Consider the following 19,397-nt stretch of genomic DNA (forward strand, 5'->3'; position numbering starts at 1 on the left):
ATGGCCAAGGAAAGAGGTAAGGAAAAGACTTCTGGGTTCTCAGGGATAAAACTCTTCCCCCAAAGTCCAATATTCTCCCACTTCACATTATGTACTCACCAGAATTAAGGCATATGCTCAGCTCCTAAACTGGTGGTCAACAAAGGGGGACAGAGTATCAAGACAGGTGTAGACCAGTGGTTCTCAAAGTGTAATCTTAGGAACCCTGGGGCGGGGGACATTGCCAACACCCTTTCAGGGAGGGTGCAGTCAAACCAATTTTAATTATAATGCTAAAATGTTATTTGCCCTTTTTACTGCCATTCTCATATGAGTGTATAGTGGAGACGGCCTAAAATAGTACAACAGATTGAATTCAGCAGATATAAAAATCAAACTGCCTTCCATTAGACCAGACATTAAAGAAATCTACAAACTTTTAAAATTATGACATTCTTTACTATATTGGAGGAAAATAGTTATTTTCCATAAAAATGTGTCATTTATATTAAGGTGTAATTTTTATTTTTTAAATAAACATTTTAAATTTAATTTCTACTATGGTAAATATCAATAGATATAACCCATATGAACAAAAGCTCTTTGAGACCCTCAATCATTTTTAGGAATGGAAAGGGTTCCCTGAAACCAAAAAATTGAAAACTGCTGTTTTTTGTTTTTTGTTTTTGTTTTTGTTTTTGTTTTTGTTTTTTTCAGACAGATCGGATTCATCCTTGGGGGTGCGGGCGGTTCTGAAATTTCCAGAGCTCACCTCAGCCTTACCCAAACGTTCTTAGAATCCAGCTGTTAGTGGTTAGATCACAGAAGGGTGTGCCAGATGCTACTTACCGAATTGACAATCAAAAAGGCAGTGCTCTTCGAAGAGCGAGCACTGCGTTTTGATTGTCAGGGGAAATGGTCAAAATGAAGCCTTGTTATGTCAAGAAAAAACGGTGACATTAAGTTGTTTCCTAAGATGGGAAGGGGTGTGGAATTTTGAGGGGTGGACAGTGGAAATTTCAAAACCCTTCTTGGGAGCAGGAGTAACTCCCTTCTGCCCCCATCAGTAGCCTAGGTTAGGGAGTTAGGTAGTCACTGGTAGTATTTGGTTTCCTCCTCCCCACTAGCCCTGCGCTCATAGCGTCTTTACGAAGATGGACCCCTACCAGCCTCTTTGGCTATCGTTCATCTATGCTTACCAGCATCTAGCCAGCCTCCTGATGGCTTAGGCCAAAAGCAAAGAGGAGGATTTCATTGGACTCGGAAGTTGTCACCAGGGCGTGCTCATTTTCTATCTCGATATTTCATCCAGGATTGGGGGTCTGTGCGTGTAAACTGGGGGCGGGGGAGGTGGGAGCCGTACTCCGTCCCTTGTTCTTCAGTGTTAATATTTCTTGTTTTTGTCACATCCTATTTAGGTTTCAAAGTGTCTCAGGAGCCTCCTTAAAATACCAAACCTGTTTCTACCCTGAGTAAATTCATGCACTTCACTAAAAACAAACAAAATCCATCAAAGCACATCTTTGTGTTTATAACTCAACTCCTAAGCCTGCGACTTCACCATCTGAGCCCTTTCCTTTCTCTGGCCCCTCTTCCTCCCTGGAGAATTTTAGGCTGACATGGAATAGGGGAGGAGCGGATCTGACCCCGGCTACGGGTGCAGCACAGGCGTCCATTCTCTCTGCACATATTTTACTGAGTGGGTGTGGGGCATTTCTGCATAAACTTGTAGTTCACGAGTGTCATTGGTTAGTAATTCTGTCTTCTGCCCAGGTCCGTTTCTTTGCCCTAATTTTACATCTAACTTTCCCCGGGTTGGGTTGTGTGCATCCACAATTCCCAACGCTTGGACCTCCCTTCCCCTGGGCCTGACCTAATTCTGGGTGCCGGCTGTTGTTTGCTTTATTTCTCCACTTTTGCCAGCGCACGTGGGTCTTCTGGGAGCTTCACTTTTGCTTCTAGGGTGGGTGTTGGGGTTCACTGGAGCTCGGAACACGCGCCTTAAAGCAACCACGACCCGCTTCCCCCACGGAGCCCGGGGGCCCCAGCTCTGCGGGCGCAAGGAGGGGGCGGGGAGTAGGGCCCGGCCGGGTGAATCACAGGGCGTAACAGGTGCCGCAGCCGCAGCTGCGCCCGCATCCCGCTCCGGCTCTAGAGATGAGGTTTTCTTTTTCTCTAGGTTTTTTTGGAGGGGGGGGGAGGAGACTCCGGGGGCCAATGCAGGCCGCGGTTGTTCATCGCCTAGCAACTGGCGGAGCCAATGGGAGAAGGCTGGGCCTGCGGCGCCGGCGGCGCGGGGGCGGGGTGGGAACCTTGCGAACCTGCCGAGGCAGGGGGTGGCTGCGAGGGGCGGAGCGGAGCCGGGCCGGGGGCGGGGAAGGCGGGAGCCCGGAGCCGAGGCGGGGCCGCGGGCGCGGGGCGCTGCGTGCCGCCGCGCCTGTGCGGGCCCTCGGGGCTGCGCGAGCCGGTCTAGGACAGCGAGCGGTGCCTCTCCGCCGCTCTCGGGGCCGTGACGGTGAGAGCCCCTAACCCCCGCGACGGGGATTGTGACGCGCTCGCCCGCAGAGGGGCGGGGGCGCCGGCGGGGCCTGGGGCGGGCGCCGGCGGGGAGCCGGAGGGCGGGTGCGGAGGTGAGCGCCGGCACCTGGCTCGGCGCCCCGCTTCTCGGCGAGAGGCTCGGCGCGGCCGTTGGGGCCGTTGGGGCCGTTGGAGGAGGCGGTGGAGCCTTGACCCCGGCGGTGCCTGGAGGAGGAGGTGGGAGGTAGGTGCCAGCTCGGGTCCGCTCCCGCCGGCGGTCGCGGCGCTGCGCCCACGAGAGGGCTCCGGACCGCGGAGCCCAAAACCTTCTCCGGGATGGAGAGAGGGTGGCGCCTGGCGTGGGATGACGAGCGACGCGGGGACGTGGGGGAGGAAGGCATGGCCAGTTTGGGGCTGCGGTGTGTTGCTAGCGGAGGCTGCGGGGTTTGCGGGCTTCGGGATTCGTTGGGGCGAGCCGCAAGAGGCAGTCCTTAGAATGAGTTACTGAGTGGCCCGTGGCCGCTGCAGGGGAAGAGATCTAGTTAAAAGTCAAGGGGAAGAGCTTACATCCTCCAAAAGGCAGGCAAGTGTGAAAATATCTTGGTGTAGAATTTTACAGTCAAGAACGTAAACCGGATTGTGAGCTCCCTGCCCGCTTTTGAGCCAGTGCTCATCGCCCTATTTTGCAAGTCACTTGGGCCCAGGAAATGGAATCCGCTAAATAATTTGTGCTTAGCACTTGTAATGTGGGGATCTTTAGGTTGTTACCTCACTTCAAGGTCCATAGTTGTGATTGCCAAAATGTCATTTGCAAGGCCGATGATGTAGTTCTTGTTGAATCGGAAAGAATTGAGCTTTCCCTTTGGGGGTGGGGAGCATCATGGGGAGAGGATTAGACGAGGCACTCCTCCAAGAGTGGATCAGAAGTGTAAGAAGCTACCTGCAGTTTAAGATTGTTGGGCTTCCCTAACGACACAGATTAGAGTCTGTCTCTCGAGTTGGTTGTGAATGATGGATGCCTTGGAACATTGCGTTGCTCAGGAGGGATTGGTCTCCTCTTTAGGTAGAAGAAAATTTTGGTAGCCTTGATCCTGAACTGAAAGGTAGGTGTGACTTGACACATTTAAGAGACTGAATAAAATTTGAAAAGGATGAGCGATCTGGAGAGAGACCAAAAAATGCCTTTAGAGTTAAACTTTAAGTCAAGCTATCTTGAAATTTAGAAGAAGTTAGAGGTAGATTTAGGGACTTGGATTCAGTCAGCAAAAGTAATCCATCAAAACTCCTCTCCTAGAGCTATCATAACACAGAGGCCTAGGAAGCTTAGGTTATTCATTCACACTAAACAAGTAAAAGCTAATGACCAATTTGACCCTCTGTTGTGCTTGCTGTCAGTGAAAGTTCCTCAAACAAAATGGTTCTTTGAAAAGAGGATTAGCAGCTAATGGTTAAAATGAAGGCTGTTTTGGTGACTTGCAGGGGGGCCTTTTCTTCCCTTTTCCCATCTGTGCAATGAAGATAAAAAAGCCCCAGGATTAAGTAACATGGGTGAAGCAGCTCGAAGATAACTGCAGAGACTGTTATTGTAGGATGAAATGTGAAGATCTCCTCATAACACATTGTGCCTTGTGACAAGACTTGTTAAAGCACATTCCCTTCCAGACATGCTGAGGCGCTATATGAGAAACTACAGCGTTCACTGTTCAGATGGTTTGTCAAAAGCCTGAAGGCCAGCACAAAGATTATATTCTTGGGTTCCCCAAAAACCTGACCTAGCTGCTCTTTGACAAAGGTGGATATGACACGGCTTTTATTAAGGTAGACATTTGAGTGTCTTCTGTGTAGTACACACCTACAGATTAAAAGGTGAGAGATACTGCCCCAAAATTGTGTGATTTTAATTCATTTCCCATCCTTAAATTGGAGGCATTCCAAAGCTTTTCAAGTGATTTTTTTGGGGGTATTTTTTACAATAGTTGCAAATATGTCTTACTGGTTTGACCATTTGCTCAGGACACAAAGGGTTTTGATCCTCCGATGGCCTTTTTTGTGTCTTTGGTGATGGTGATTATGATTAGCTGGTAATGAAGGTACATGTTAATCTTGAATTCGCAAGTTAATGAGATGAGATAGAATAGAGAAGTGCACCATTCTTTATTGCTAATGGAGAACAACCTGAAATCTTTACTTTTGGTAGTGGGTCTATTAAATAGTATGCCTAGTACCAGCAGATGTGCTGAATTATGCTTTAATAAACACTAACAGAGCTTATCCTTGCCAGGCCTGAAGAGAAAAAAGATGAGTGTTGCCTTGAGGAGTTTGTTTTTAGGAAATTAACAGTGTAGTAAGGGAGAGAGCAAAAACAGAAAATGAAAATTGCAAATATGAGAAGGCTTTAGAAAGGAGAATTTCAGCTGTGTCTTGACAGAAGAGAAGGAGTTCACCTGGTAAGTGCATGGTGTCTGGTTCTGCCCAGTATACGATTGAGGAAGTCCTGGTGGATTGGTTGTTGGAGCCAGGTGGGGTGTGTGAGTGATAAGGTTAGAGAACAGGGCTGTGACATTGGACCCTAAGTGCTAGGGAACCTTTAAATGGTATTATCCAGGGGGAATTATATTTGATTTTTAGAAGGGTATTTCCACCAAATCAGTAATTTGAATAATCTGAAAATGTTCTGAGCATAGATGGTCTAAGTAGCTTCTGAGAGACATCAGCCCTACTCAGCAATTAAATACTTGAAAAATATTTTATTGAAGCCCCCAGGAACTTGAGGAAAACAGAAATGATTACTCATACAACCAACCTTTATTGAGCATGTTTTACTTTTAGGATTGGGGGAATAGGGATACAAAGATAAGTAAGATACAGCTCCATTTTCAAGCAACTTGCCGTGCGGTAAGAGAAATAACAAAATTATAATGCAGTACAGAATCTAAGTGTCCTAAGGGCCATTAAAAAAAAAGGTTCCAGCAGTGTAGGATTCTGAGATGAGAAAAGCCACAAACTATCTTTCCCAAGTTAAAAAGAAGTTCTTAAGTAGAAATTAAACTACAGGTAGCCAGTAATATTCACAGTTCTCAGGTTAACTCTTGCTTCCCACATTGCCCTCCCTCCCTCTAACTCTGCTGAGTCAGATTTTGGTTTTGACTATCCTACTATTAGCTATGCAATCTTGGGCACGTTACTATTGGACATTATCTTCTCTATGCCTTAGTCTCATTTGTAAGTTAGGAATAATAATACCTACTTCATAGGGTTGTGATTAAATAAGAAAATATGTTAATATCCTGAATGGTGCCTGGAAAAATAACTTACATTTATCGGGTATTTAATATTATTTCTATTTCATATAAAAATGCTATAATTGAATAGGAAATAACAAGGACAGGATTTTTTTTTTTTTGAGGTCTTAGTGGATACGTGAGCATCTAATAAACTAAGCCTTTCTACATTTAAACAGGTCCATTTTCACATTCTGTGAAACTAAGCTTTGTGAGCACATGATTTATTGTCTCCTTTTCTTACTTGCTGATCACTTTTCTAAAATCTGATTTTCATTTTTACTGTTCAGCTTTGTCATAAAGTCACTAATGGCCAAATCCACCATATTTTTCTGTTCCCATCTCGCTCTTTCATGGCATTTGCTGCTGTTCATCACCCCCCCCCCCAATAGTTTCTTTTCCCTTGGCTCCCCCCCCCCGGTTTTTATCTCCTATATCTAGGTCCCCCTCACTCACCTGCTGCATGTTGATGTTCTTTGGGGTTCTTTCTGCTGCCTCTTTTTTCTGTATAGATTCAACTACCACATATGCTGATCACTCCTAATTCTGCCCTGATGTCTTTTGATCTCCAAGCTCTAGAGTTTATCCCTATTTGAATGTCTTATGAGGGCTTCTCTAAACGCAGCAAGTTCTACACTGAGCTCATTATCACCACATACTTAACCAAACCCTATTTTATTCATCTTACTCCCCTGTTCTCTTTATCTAAGTGACTCTGTTCTCTGTATAGTATCAAAGACTGATTTTTACGTGAGAGAATAAATGCCTCCCTTTTGTATACTAGTCATCGTGTTTGTCAGTCCAACTTCTGAAGTATTTATCTGTCCTTCACAATTCTCATTGTCATGGCTAAGTCCATCACCCAGGCCCTGACCATTAATTGCCTAGTTAGGTATAATATTTTTGTGCCAGGGCTGCTGAAAATGGAACCTTAATGTTTTGGAAACATCAAGTTGGGAGGAGATTGCTAGAAGAGTATTGCTCTAAAGAAATCATAGCACTATATATGAATTTAAAATCATGTATAGAGTTTAACGAGTGGCCAGTAGCTACTTACAATCCAAGATGGGTACCAGCCATTGCATATGCTTTTTATCTGAAAGTTAGTCCAGGTTATAAAGATCCCAGTCATGAGTGTGTCAGTCCTTTGCCAGTAGATTATTTGCTTGTCTATACTTTCCTATCTAAAAGTTGGCACCTTTAACATTATTCTTTTATTCTGTATCCAAGTTTTAGAAGTATCCTTGCACATAAGATCTAGAATATAAACTCCAGAAGACATCCTAGAAATCAATAAATACAACCCATCATCAGCTGTGTTATTTTATAATGAAGAGTTGGGCCCACAGAATTTATATAATTTACTTGGGATACTTGTTGAGAGTCAAGAGAAGGCCAGGATCTGTGAGACTTTGGAATCATAAATAGCTAGTTTTTATTCTTACCTTCCATATTATTAAATAGCTGCGCTTTTATTCCTGCCCCCCAGGTTTGTAACTGGGCAAGTTACTTAGTCTCTCTGAGTCTCAGATTCTTCCATCAATAAAATAGTGTTCTGTCTCCTCCTTTCTGGGGCCATTGTAAGGATGACATAGCTGATGACCCACATCACCGAGAGTTGTTCTCTCCCACCAGTTTCTTGTAATTAACTAGTACAGGAGTTCCAATTCTTCACTCCTTATCCATGGATCCTGTGTAGGTCTGAATGGCTTCATAGAGCCTCTGAAACTATAGCCAAAACTACTTGTTTTTTGCACTTTTAGGGGAGGAGAATCACTGGGTTTGGATTCTGTGACCCAAAACAGTTTAACCCCTGCCTGGGCAGTTGTCAGGCTGAGGACCCAGGGCTCTTAGTGTCTCATAGCCAAGACTGGGTAGAATTTAGAAGTATTTGACATATTTGAGGAACAGTGTATATATATATATATATATATTTATTTATTTAATTTATTTTTTGTTTTTTAAAAGATTTTGAGACAGCATGCACACACGACGGTGGGTTAGGAGCAGTGGGAGAGGGAGAAGCAGACTCCCCGCCAAGCAGGGAGCCCAATGTGGGGCTCAAACCCAGAACCCTGAGATCATGACCTGAGCCAAAGGCAGCTGCTTACTTGATTGAGCCACCCAGGTGCCCCTTATTTTTTATTTTATTTTTTTAATGTAGGCTCCACATGGAGCCCAACGCGGGGCTTGAACTCATGACCCTGAGATCAAGACCTGAAATGAGATCAAGAGTCGGACGCTTACCTGACTGAGCCACCCAGGCAGCCCTATATTTAAAAAAAAAAAAAATAAAGGACTTCAGGTACAAAGAGTTAGTTATATTGCTTGCCTTAGAACACATTCTCATAACTGATGTTATTTACTTAGTTTTAATACTAAATACTACCTAACATAAGCTAGGACCTTAACAATAATCTCTATGTGACCATATGGACGCAACCAATCCTTTGCTCTATTTGTCTCACCTGAGGCAACTGTTTACTGACTTTTTTTTTTTTTAAGATTTTATGTATTTGAGAGAGAGAGTTGGGAGAGGAGCAGAAGGAAAGGGACAAGCAGACTCCATGCTGAGTGCAGAACCCGATGCGAGGCTCGATAGCCTGACGCTGAAATCAAAACCTGAGCTGAAATCAAGAGTCAGTCACTCAACTGACTGAGCCACCCAGGCACCCCTTGTTTACCGAATCTATATCCATTATTCCCTTGGTATCTTTTAAAACATAGTTTTATTGCGTCTGTGAGTTTTCCAAACACATACACAATTAACACCTATGTTACATGCCCTGTCTTCTGAGGCGCTTTTCGCTTATTATAATCCTGAAATTCATCCACTTAGTATTTGCTGACATTCCTCTAGATTGTGTGCCACTGCAGTTTTCTGATTGCTGCACGGTATTCCGTTTTGCATGTATGCCACAGGTTATTCATTCTCCTGTTGATGGGTGTTTGGGTTGCTTCCAGGGTTATGCTCTTGTGCTCCTTGGCTCCTGTCAAGAGTGCCACAGTTTATGTTCATGCCTCTTGGCGCATAGATGCAAGAGTTCCTCTTAGATTTATACCTAGACATGGACCTGCTAGGTTGTAGAGTGGGTGAATAGGATATATGAATCTCACCTGCCAAATTTGTTTTTCAAAGGTTCTCCCACCCTCCAAGGTTTAGTAAGCCTTAGCCAGACATTCTCTAGGACTGTTATTTTCGACCCTCATTTAGTACTCTGGAACACTTACATTATTCCTGAAATCCATTCTTTAGCACCCTTAAGTAAGAATTCCTTTTGGTATTCCATATTCTAAACTGCATAAATAGAATATTAACTTCTACTGAAGCACATTCTATAGAGTATAGCCATGATCTCAAATTTGATGCATCAGAACCTCATGGAGGTTCTGTTAAAACACTGATCTGTGGGTCCCACTCCCAGAGTTTCTGAATCTTTAGACCTGGAGTGGGACTTGAGAATTTGCATTTTTTTAAAGATTTTATTTGAGAGAGACAGGTTTTATTTGAGATCATGACCTGAGCTGAAGTCGGAAGCTTAACTGACTGAACCACCCAGGTGCCTGGAGAATTTGCATTTTTAACAATTTCCTAGGTACTATTGATGCCACTGGTCCTGGGACCACAATTTGAGAACTATAACTGATGATTGAATTTGGGCTGAATCATTGAAAAAGCTACTACAGATACATGATTACACTATTACAAATTCATGAGTTATGGTGGGGTTTTTGTTGTTGTTGTTATTTCCATGGTCTTTAATACATTCAGGAATAAAATACCAACGAATGGTAACTTTTTTTACTTGGACTTCTTAGCTGACTTTCAACCTCAAAAAGTAAGGTAGATGTTAAAACTGTTTCTTTTTTGTTCTTAATCCTCTTATAAGAATATGATGCTTTCCTACATGTACACTGGAAGAATTTGAAATTGGTGTACTATCTATAAATTGTCATGCTCTTGATTCATATACTTAGGACCCCTTGCTGCTTCTCTGAGCTGGCACCAATCAAGATTGAATTGAAAGCCCTTCTAAGATGCAGCATGGCTTAAGTGTGGATTCTTGTCTATCAAAGTAGTATACCTCACACTAATATGTCATTGAACCTAGTTGACATTTATTCAGCGAACATTTGACTGGATGCCACCATGGGTCATTTATGATACCTCATGGCGAAGCAGAGTACAAAGAATACAATGCCAGGCCTGCTGACCAGGGGCTCCGTTTAGGTGGTGGAAGAGAAGTTTCATTACAGCGAGATCCACTTGGAAGCACAAACAGAAGGGAATGGCAGTTCGGGGAAAGCCTGGCAATTTGACATCTCTATTCGCTAGATTTTTCAAAAATAATTTTTTTGAATTGCTATAACATTTAATGTTTGTCTCCTCTTACATAGTTCACATCCCAGTCACTCAGTTGAAATAATTACTTTCTGATTGTAATTTCATCTCAAGGTGACTTGGTAGAAAAGTGAGTACCTGTGTGTGTGTTCAGTTTGAAAAGCAGCTCACATACTGTGTATTGCCTCCTCTCCTACGGTAAAGACTGCAGGGTGTAATCGGTTAAATGTGTTGGACTACTTGGGTTTGAATCTTGGCTTTGTCACATTCTAGCTGTGTGACCTCGGGCAAGAAAGCTCTCTGGGTCTCAGTTTTGTCATCTGTAATGGGGGCGGGTAACTCTTTGGGCCTTTGTGAGATTAAACGAGTTAATACACGTAAAATGCTTTAAATTTTTCCTCATAAATGGTTTATGCTTAATAAATCATTATTGTTAGAATTTGGTAGAATTTCATTAGCTAAACAAATGGTTGTGAAGACCATGTGTGCACATTGTTATAAAAATGTAAAGAAGACATTTTGATATGAATAGCTCTACTCAATTCCATATTAAGTCCCATGAGAAATGTAAAAAACAGATAGTAGACTAAAAATTCTTTAAAGATCATCTAGTTCAACCTCCTTATTTTATAGATGTGGAAACTCAAAACCAAAGAAATGATGAGGAGCTCAGGGTTGCTCAGTAAATCATAGAAGTGGCCCTGAGAACCTTAGCCCCTGACACCTGGTCTTGTGCTCTTTCACTATCCTCCTGTGGACCTTCCCTGAAGTGACAGTACCCTCAAAAACAAAGCAAAACAACAACTAACAATTCTTTTGGGGAGCCACGACCAAAACAGATGAAAACATTAGCAACAGAAAGTCAGTGTACAATGAAATATCAGATGGTGTGGCATAACTCTAAATACATACCTGTGTAACTTCATCAGCTGCTCTCCTGAAGGAGAGAAATACACCTTACTAGTTGTTTGAGTTATAGAAGGTCGATAGAGTAAGAACATTCTTTTTTGGAAAGAATCTTAATAGTTAAAAATCAAAGTCAGTCTCTCCCCTCTTTTCTCCTACCAAGTTTACATTATAATTAAGCCAGAGGGACAGTCCCCCTTTGCCAGGTCTGCCAGTACTCTTTCTGTCTTTCCTCTTCACAGCAGTGGGGTTTGGGGCGGGGGGTGGTGGTGAGTCTTCCTTGATGGGCTAGATCCCCACAGATATGCTCTGACAAAGCAGGGCATCAGTGTAAAGACTGCATCACCTTTGCTTACTTGTATGCGTGAATATGTGGGAATGGTGCTAGAGGTGAAATTCATTGGTGGGAAGAATTTATCATTTGTCTTAAGTTGGTATTTCCACTAAAGGGTAGGGGTGCTACTATCTGGGATTGAGGTGGGAGTGTTTCCACACACATTATCTCATTCATTCTGCATGAATCCACTGGCTCTAAGAATTTTACAAAATAATCCATGCTCCTAAAACACTCCAGCTATATCAAAATGTACTGCTGAAGAAGTGAATTGTAGGTAAGGTCCACCCCTCCCTATGAGAAATGTAAAAAACAGATAATAGACATCTGTGGATCTCATTCCACAGGATTGTTATGGTGGTAACAGTTTGTAACTTTTCTAGACCTTTCTCCTAAATTCAGGTAGTTTTTAGATAGTTTGATTTTAAAGAAAAATGGTGATCATACTATTCTTATTATCCATAGCTTGTTTTTTTCCTTGCTATACATGCAGATCTGCCTTAATAATCCCAAAGTAGCCCATGTTTTGGCCCTACTATCGGTATTGGCTTTTAACTGTTTGTTGATGGACATTTAGATTGTTTCCAGTTCCTTTCCATTACAATTTGCTTGCTCATTCGTGTGACAGAATATGTAGTAAGAGATGCCTAGAAGTATAATTGATTAGCGGAAAGATTTATGGATTGCAAATTTTTGTAGACTGCTAGATTGCCATCTAAAACTACAAACTACTGACCTCTGCTAAAGTTCTGTTGCCCTTACATAATTGGTTATCTGAGTAGCTTTGGGATATTCGTATAATTTCTAACCAGAGAGCCGGTTAGAAATTTGCCCAACAGAGCTGCTTGCTTTTGTGCATTAAAATACTGCAGATTGATTGATTAATCTGGAAATAAATATTTTGTATTTTTTGTTACTTATGCCATTCTGCCATTAATTTTGGTGTTTGAGAGTGATGCTGTTCATGCCCATTGCTGCTGCTTATCACTGTAATTGCCTTTTAAAAACATGGATTTTTTTTTTCTCACTGTAAGAAAAGTACATTCACTTAACAGAAAATTTGGGAGACACCAAAAATAAGGATTACCCGTAATTATCTGTGTGTGTGGGTGAATACGTAAAGAGATAAAGTCCCTTTTTTCCTCACAGGTTGGGTTTTTTTTTCTAGTTTTTTCTGTTCTTATACAAACTTCTGTGTTTATAGAGCAGAATTTATACCTATATGTATATACTCCTATGGTTTGGGCTTTTTTTGAAGACCAAATGAGGTCGTGTTAGATATTGTTCTGCAAGTTTTTTAGTTAACAAAATATCATGAGATCTTTCCAAGTTACTAAAATAATAGCAGCTAACATTTATTGAGAACTTGCCATGTACCCAAGACCCTGTGTTAAACCCTGCACATGCATAAACCTACTTAACAAGGTTATTAAATAAATTTTAAAACTCAGTGTGTTACTTAGTCATGTGATAATCCTTTGAGACTAAAGACTGTTTTTACTCTCCTTTTGCAAATGAGGAAAATGAAGTCCAGAGATTTCTGTTCAGGGCCACTTCGTTTGTGGGTGGTGGAACTGGGGTTTGAAACCAGGTGGTCTGACTCTGGGTCCTGTGCTTTTAACCATTAGAGCATCCGGTTTCTCATACTGCCGCAACGGTGGCTTCCAGGGTGTGTGTCAGAAGTTGAAAATACAGCTCCCAAAGCTAAGAGGGTGGCTTTCTAACGGCAGGTTGTGGCCTGGAGCTTCATGGGATTGTGTCCTCAACCCAAAGGGATGCACATGCAGCGTTTTACCGTCATCTCTGTCTTCACGCGATCTCGGGTGGTCCTGGCCCAGCTGGAGGTACCGGTTAGTGAGCGGTGGCCGCTAAGGATCCCTGGGAGGAGGACTGGTTCCCGAGCCTCTCATCGGCGGCGGCAGCAGCGTGTGTTGGTTAAGAGGATGGGCTCTCGAGTCTGGGGAGGGGGCGGCTAGCCTTTCTGTGCCTCGACGTCCTCATCTGTAAAAAGGAGATAACGTAGGATTGTTGTGAGGATCGGCTTCATAATACACGTAAAGCGTTGAGAGCCGCACCTGGCACATGTCTGTTACATCATTTCCCTCTCTGCCAGGTGCGCGGTGCTTAGTTTTCCCCTGTGACCTCATTACGTTCCCACAACCCCCCTCCAAAGAAGACGGTGTACCCCACTTCCCAGGAGACCCGGTCACGACGGGACCCCGGCCGGTGTGGCTGAGGCCTGTGCGCCTTGCGCCGAGCGCGCTGTGCTCCCGCGTGTCAGTCCCCGGAGCCGCAGACTCAGCCAGAGGGGCGGGTGGGGGAGGCAGCGCCGCTCTTCGCGTTTCAGCCGTTTGGATATTTATTCAAATTTAAGTTATGAGGAGTTTGCTTCTGTGGGAAAGTACACTAGTAAATTCTGCCACTCAGGTGAATTCATTTAGATTTTAAATTTGTAAAAGGTAGATTTTCTAAGAAGTTGAATTCGTGTGTTTCTACATTGATGTGCACACCTGAATGGTTTTGCGTGGGGCAGCAGAGTATTTATAATGGAATTAAAATCTGTAGTGTCCTTTGGAACAATAATACAGATGGTGGTATTAAATTTTTAAATAATCATGTGTTTGCTTTTTGAGAGTAATAACATCTATTTAAAATATGCGGATAACAATTTTTAATTTTTATGACTGCATTTGTAAGCTAGGAATAATATTTAAAGATTGAGTTTTAGTAATTTTATTTTCTTAGCCTGACAGTTTGGTAAGTCTAACTTTGTGAGATTTTAGCCAAGACTTTAGTCGTTAGCTGTTTGTGACAAATCCTGTGCAATATTTAGAAACCTAGATGGCATAGTGTTACTGCTTCCCTGTGTAATGAAGAGCTATTATTTTCTGACACTTGATTGAAGTTTTAGAATGCTGCTTAGGTAGGCAATTGTGCCTTCTCAAGTTTGAATTTCAAGTGAACTTGAAAAGAATACTTAAAATATTGTACTGTGTGAAGGAAATCTTGTAATCGAGATACTACTTATGTTTCTGCTGAACTCTCATTCAGTTGGTAGATGTGTTAGAGATTTAGGAGGTGAAGACTCACATCTTTGGCCTCTTTTCCATTGCTGTTTTCCTTTATCCAGCTTTGCTTGCTGGAGTGAACGTGTGGATTTGTCATCAGTTATTGAGTCTCGTTCTGTTCAGATTAGTGGAGGGAAGACAGGAGTGTGAAACGTGCAGTGTGTGAGAATCTAGCTAGGAACGATGAAACAAATCCGTAAACAGAGAACCGAGAGAGCCTGTGTGGAGGGGCTGATGGTGATTCTTGTTCTGGGCTTGGGGAAGCGTTAAGTTTTGAGTTAGGTGAAAGGGGAAAGCACAGCCTGGAGAGGTGGGTGGGCCGTGTGCAGGAGGCAGTTCATTTTATAAATATTTACTGAGCATCTGCTTTGTTTCAGGCACTGATACAACAAAGATCCCTACCCTGTAGGAAAGCTCGTAACTTCCTGTAGAAGTTCATAAACGAGTGGGGGAGGCATCTCCCTGTAGTAATACGGAGTGATTAGTTGTACCGCTGGGTGATATTGTCATAAAGCTGATTGTTGCACTTGTAGTGTATGGTGTCACTTTAGTTACGTTTCAGCTAGAGACAGGTAAATTATGGAAGGGACTCAGAAATGTGTATATATATATATTTTAAAAACTTGTATTAGTTATCTATTGCTGCATAACAAATTACTCCAAAACTTCGCAGCTTAAAACACCAAGCATTTATTTTCCAATTTCTGTCAGTCAGGCATCTGGGTGCGGCTTGTGTGGGTGCCTGTGACTCAGGATCTCTCACTAGGTGGTGATCAAGGTGTTGGCCAAGGTGGTAGTCATCAAGGTTTGACTGGGGGAGAATACTTCTAAACTCACTCCTGTGGCGCTGGGCAGCCACCAGGGCCTCACTGGCTGTTGGCTGGAGACATCAGTTAACCTTGCCACACCAGCCTCTCATGACAGGGATCAGGGAGACAGTGAGTGATAAGGGATCCCAAACGGAAGTCACGCCTCTTAATCACCTGAATTTGGAAGAGAAATCCCTTTTACCTCTTGCTGTAGTCTACTTTTAGAAGCTAGCCGCTAAATGCAGCCCACAGCCAAGGAGTAGAGGCACCCACAGGTGTGTACGCCAGGTAACAGGGATAATTGGGAGCCATCTTAGAGGTTGCCTTCCCCCCAGATTTTACAAGTGATCATTGTATATTGAGACCTTAAGACCCCTTGAGTTTTTTGGATAAAAGGAAGAGCAATAACCAGCCAAGGAACTTTTCTGATGGAAAAAAGAAAAACAGGTGTAAGTAACCTGAATCACAAATGTTTTTACTGAACATCTATAAACTTTGAGTTTTGATGTTGTCTTAAAATGGTAAGATGAGTTATTTCACCCTCATTAAACTTTCAATAGAACTGATCTCATTTCTGAGAATTGTTTTTAAACCTTTTCAAAGCAAAGCGTTTCTAAGTGAGAAAAAAGCTGTTGTTTGTGGCGTAGCAGAGAAGTTTACAAGTATGCCTCAATATAAGTAGTAGGTAAGTTCCTTTAAGGATTGATTGTATGCTCTGAGTGGAATGATTTCAGGTGAACTATGGGACTCGTTCTCTTAAAGAAACTTGATGGAAATCTTTTTTATTCTCCTTTTAACTCTATAGAGGTTTGTGTGAACAGTGTAGAAAGGTTACGTGGTGATGGAGTGAAAAAAGCATTTTTGAAGACAGATTTGTGTCCAGGCTTCACAACCAATTAGAAATGTGGCCTCAGGCAATCCTGTTAGCTCCCCTAAGCCCAAGTTTTCTGTCTATAATATAGGTAAATATATATGAAAGAAAGTGCTTTGACATGAAGAATGATAGACTTATGAAACTTTATTAAAATCTTCATTTCAGAAAGGGTACAATTATATTAAGGTCAAATGTCTCACTAGTTCCCCATTTTCTGTCAGGATTCTAACCTAGAACATGCTGTTAGATAATTCTTAAGGTCTGTGTAATCATTTTACCCAGGAAAGACCACACAGTACCCTTGCTTATTTACATCTGAGATATGGCAACATATTAGGGAAGCCAAAGTAGTTCCTCAGAAATAGTAAGGTGACATTTTTACTGAAATTATTGCAGTGTTACTGCAATTAGTAAGATTTTCTGTTATGTAGACTGACTTACTGGAATGTACATTGAGAAATACTTGGAATCAAGGAAGTGTATTAGGTGCCTATATACATGTTATCCACCAGGAAGGAATAAAACCATGTCTCTCTGACTTAAAGATTAGGAGGAAGAATTCTTATGGGTTACTTTATAGATGTTTTTTCTTACTTTAAGTTATTTCAGGGTTAATCCTCAACAATCTTAGATGAATGAAATGACTTGGCAGGGTGGCTAAATTGTTTAATCTTCAAGTTTTGCTCATAAAATTCACTCATGAATTTGTCCTCTCGGAATCTGGACAGCTTCCCTAACCAATGGCATAGAGAGAGAAATGGGGGTTACAGATTACTTGAACCAAAACATGATTTACTATCAGCTTCTTCCCTTTCTTCTTCTGTAATGAAACTGTAATAACAATGCTAGTTATAACCAAGTTTGTTCTTGTATGACTTGTCATGGATGCTCATGGTCTGCTATCTAATGCTTTGCTCTGACTTGATTGATCTATAATATGGAACTTCATTGTGTGCTCTAGCACTCAGCTTTAACCGACTGAGCCACCCAGGCGCCCCTCCAGCCCTCAGCTCTAATGGAGTCCTTTTTGGCTGCTTTTGAAGCTTTCAAGTTGAAATGTACTTGTGACGGTATTAGGTTTATGCGAAGCAGAGATTCTTCTGTTACCGTTTTTCTTTTGAAATTAATACTGATTTCTTATAATATCTTTATAAAATAGTTTGTAACCTTCAACAGTGAAATTTGACTGTGGTTGAGCTAGAATAGGATAACTTGCTTAAATTAGTCTCTTGGTTTCGGTTTGTATATTGATTAAGAGTCTGATTGGGTAACTCTTATCACAAACCTCCTAGTGTATAATTTGGTGCATCATTGAACAGAAGAGAATACATAGAAACTGTGAGATTGTGTGAAATCATATTCTGTTGGTAACTTCTTTGTTTCGTAGAGCTTCAAAGTGGAGTTTTGGTTTTCATTGTGAACATTTAACTAGACCTAAATATTTCACAGTTGGTTGTTTTTTGTTATTCTAAATAACAGGGCAGGGAACAATTCACTGTCTGAACCCGTAGATGCTGGAGAGCTAAATTCACAGAGGAAGAATAACTGACTGAAATTACAACTTTAAAGAATGGATGTACAGTAGACATTTTGGTGTTTGATCTTTCTGTATGAGGAGAAAGGCACTTAAGGCAGTGTTGTGTCTTATTTTAAAAAAACAGGAACAAGAAGGGCTTGCTTGGAAAAGTGCCTTTTTCTTCTGATCCTGTCCCTCCCCTCAACCTAACAATTACAAAGAATTAATCCCACTGCCTAGTGTGTTTTTATGAGGATATCTGTCTCCCAATTTTCTAAGGTGTTCAACTTTTATTAAGAGCAACAGTGCCTTTTGTTACAGGTTTTGGAATCCTGTCATTTATTCCAAACAGATCTGTATCCAGATAATGATGATGATGGCGATGATGAAGACAACTAATATTAATTCCGTGTGCCCCATATGCCAGGCCATGTGTGCTGAATACTTCTTTATGTGCATCATCTCACTTAATCCTCTGGGGAAACTGTGAAGTAAGAGTCATTATTATGGCAGTTTACCAGTGAGGAAACCAGGGCTTGGAAGGGTTAAGTAACTTACCCAAAGCAGAGCTGGGTTAGAGTAGATGGGTTTATTGTCCCTTGGATCTTGTTTTGTTTATGGCTACTATCTCTGGAAGCGAAAAGTAAAATCATTGTCTTGTCTTGGTGCAGACTGAACTTTTATCCTGCTCATCCTGTTGCTGAAGGCACCCATATAAGGACAGGGGAAAGTGCAGAATAGTTCAAGTTGCTCTTAGCAAGGCACATGAGTAGAAAAATAGCAAAACTCCGTGCCAGACTTGGCAGCCCCCTGTGTGTTTGTGACACTCTAACATGTACTACAACACATAGCATCATTTGCATTAGGATATTGTAGGCTGCTGTATGGCCTAGGAATCATCCTTGACTTCTCTTTTGCCCATATTTCATTCCATCTTCAAGTCCTGAAGGTTCTATCTCCAGAACCCAGCCCTGATTTATCCACCTGTGTCTACTCCTGCTGTTCTAGCTGTAGTGTAGAACTGGTCTTGCCTAGTTGCAGTGGCCTGGTATCTTCCAGCCTCCCACTGTCGCCCACCTCTAATATACTCACAGAGCGTAGAGTAGCTGAAGGGATCTTTTTCAAAGCCTAAAGAAGATCCTGTTGGCTTTCCTGCCTAAACTCCTTCAATAGCTTTTCGTTGCAACTTAGAGAAAATCTAGCTTCCTACCCTCTCTCCTTGTGTACTGTGCTTCAGAGGTACTGGGATTCTTCATGGTTTTCATGTTTACCAAGTTCGTTTCCATCTTGGGTCTTTGTACCTGCTGTTTCCTCTGCCTGGGCTACTCTGGTCACTGATCATCTTGTGGTTGACTGTATATCATTTAGGTCTCAGTGTCCCAGTGCAGCCTTCCTTGGTGAATCTGGATACCCTCGCACCAGTACTCTCATGTTACTGTGTTTTGTTTTCTTTATAGTCCTCATCACACTCTGTTATGTTAATTTATTGCTTAGTTATCTATTTCCACCCCCACTAGCATGTGAACTTGAGGGCAGGGCCTCCCTTGTGCCTAGAAGAGTGTGCCTGGCATGTATAGCACAATTAAAAATATATTGAATGAATGAAAATTTTCATCTCACTTCAGTATTACATTATGAATATTTCTCCACAGTCTTTTTTTTTAAAGATTATTTATTTGAGAGAGGGAGTGAGTGAGAGAGCATGAGCGGGAGCGGGGGTAGGTGGGGGATAAGTGAGGGGGTGGGGAGTGGCGGGGGAGGAGAGGGAGAA

The 19,397-nt window shown here is 42.2% G+C and overlaps 1 protein-coding gene across 11 annotated transcripts in view; it reads left to right on the forward strand.

The window, feature by feature from the left end:
- Positions 1-2,338: 2,338 nt before the first annotated feature.
- Positions 2,339-19,397, forward strand: part of SSX2IP (SSX family member 2 interacting protein) — a 41,373-nt gene continuing 24,314 nt past the window's right edge. For 5 of the 11 annotated variants that reach the window (XM_064588915.1, XM_064588918.1, XM_064588920.1 and 2 more), the window contains exon 1: positions 2,339-2,494. The gene's annotated coding sequence lies outside the window, so the exon portion shown is untranslated. Of the gene's footprint in view, positions 2,495-2,539; positions 2,741-17,978; positions 18,118-19,397 lie in introns of those variants that run through there. The other 6 variants (XM_045897303.3, XM_064588919.1, XM_045897306.3 and 3 more) reach the window with 3 other exon arrangements.

The sequence above is a fragment of the Mirounga angustirostris genome, unplaced genomic scaffold (assembly GCF_029215605.1).
Source record: "Mirounga angustirostris isolate CCGP_5_RB_7025 unplaced genomic scaffold, mMirAng1.0.hap1 SCAF_4, whole genome shotgun sequence".
NCBI classification, from domain to species: Eukaryota; Metazoa; Chordata; class Mammalia; order Carnivora; family Phocidae; genus Mirounga; species Mirounga angustirostris.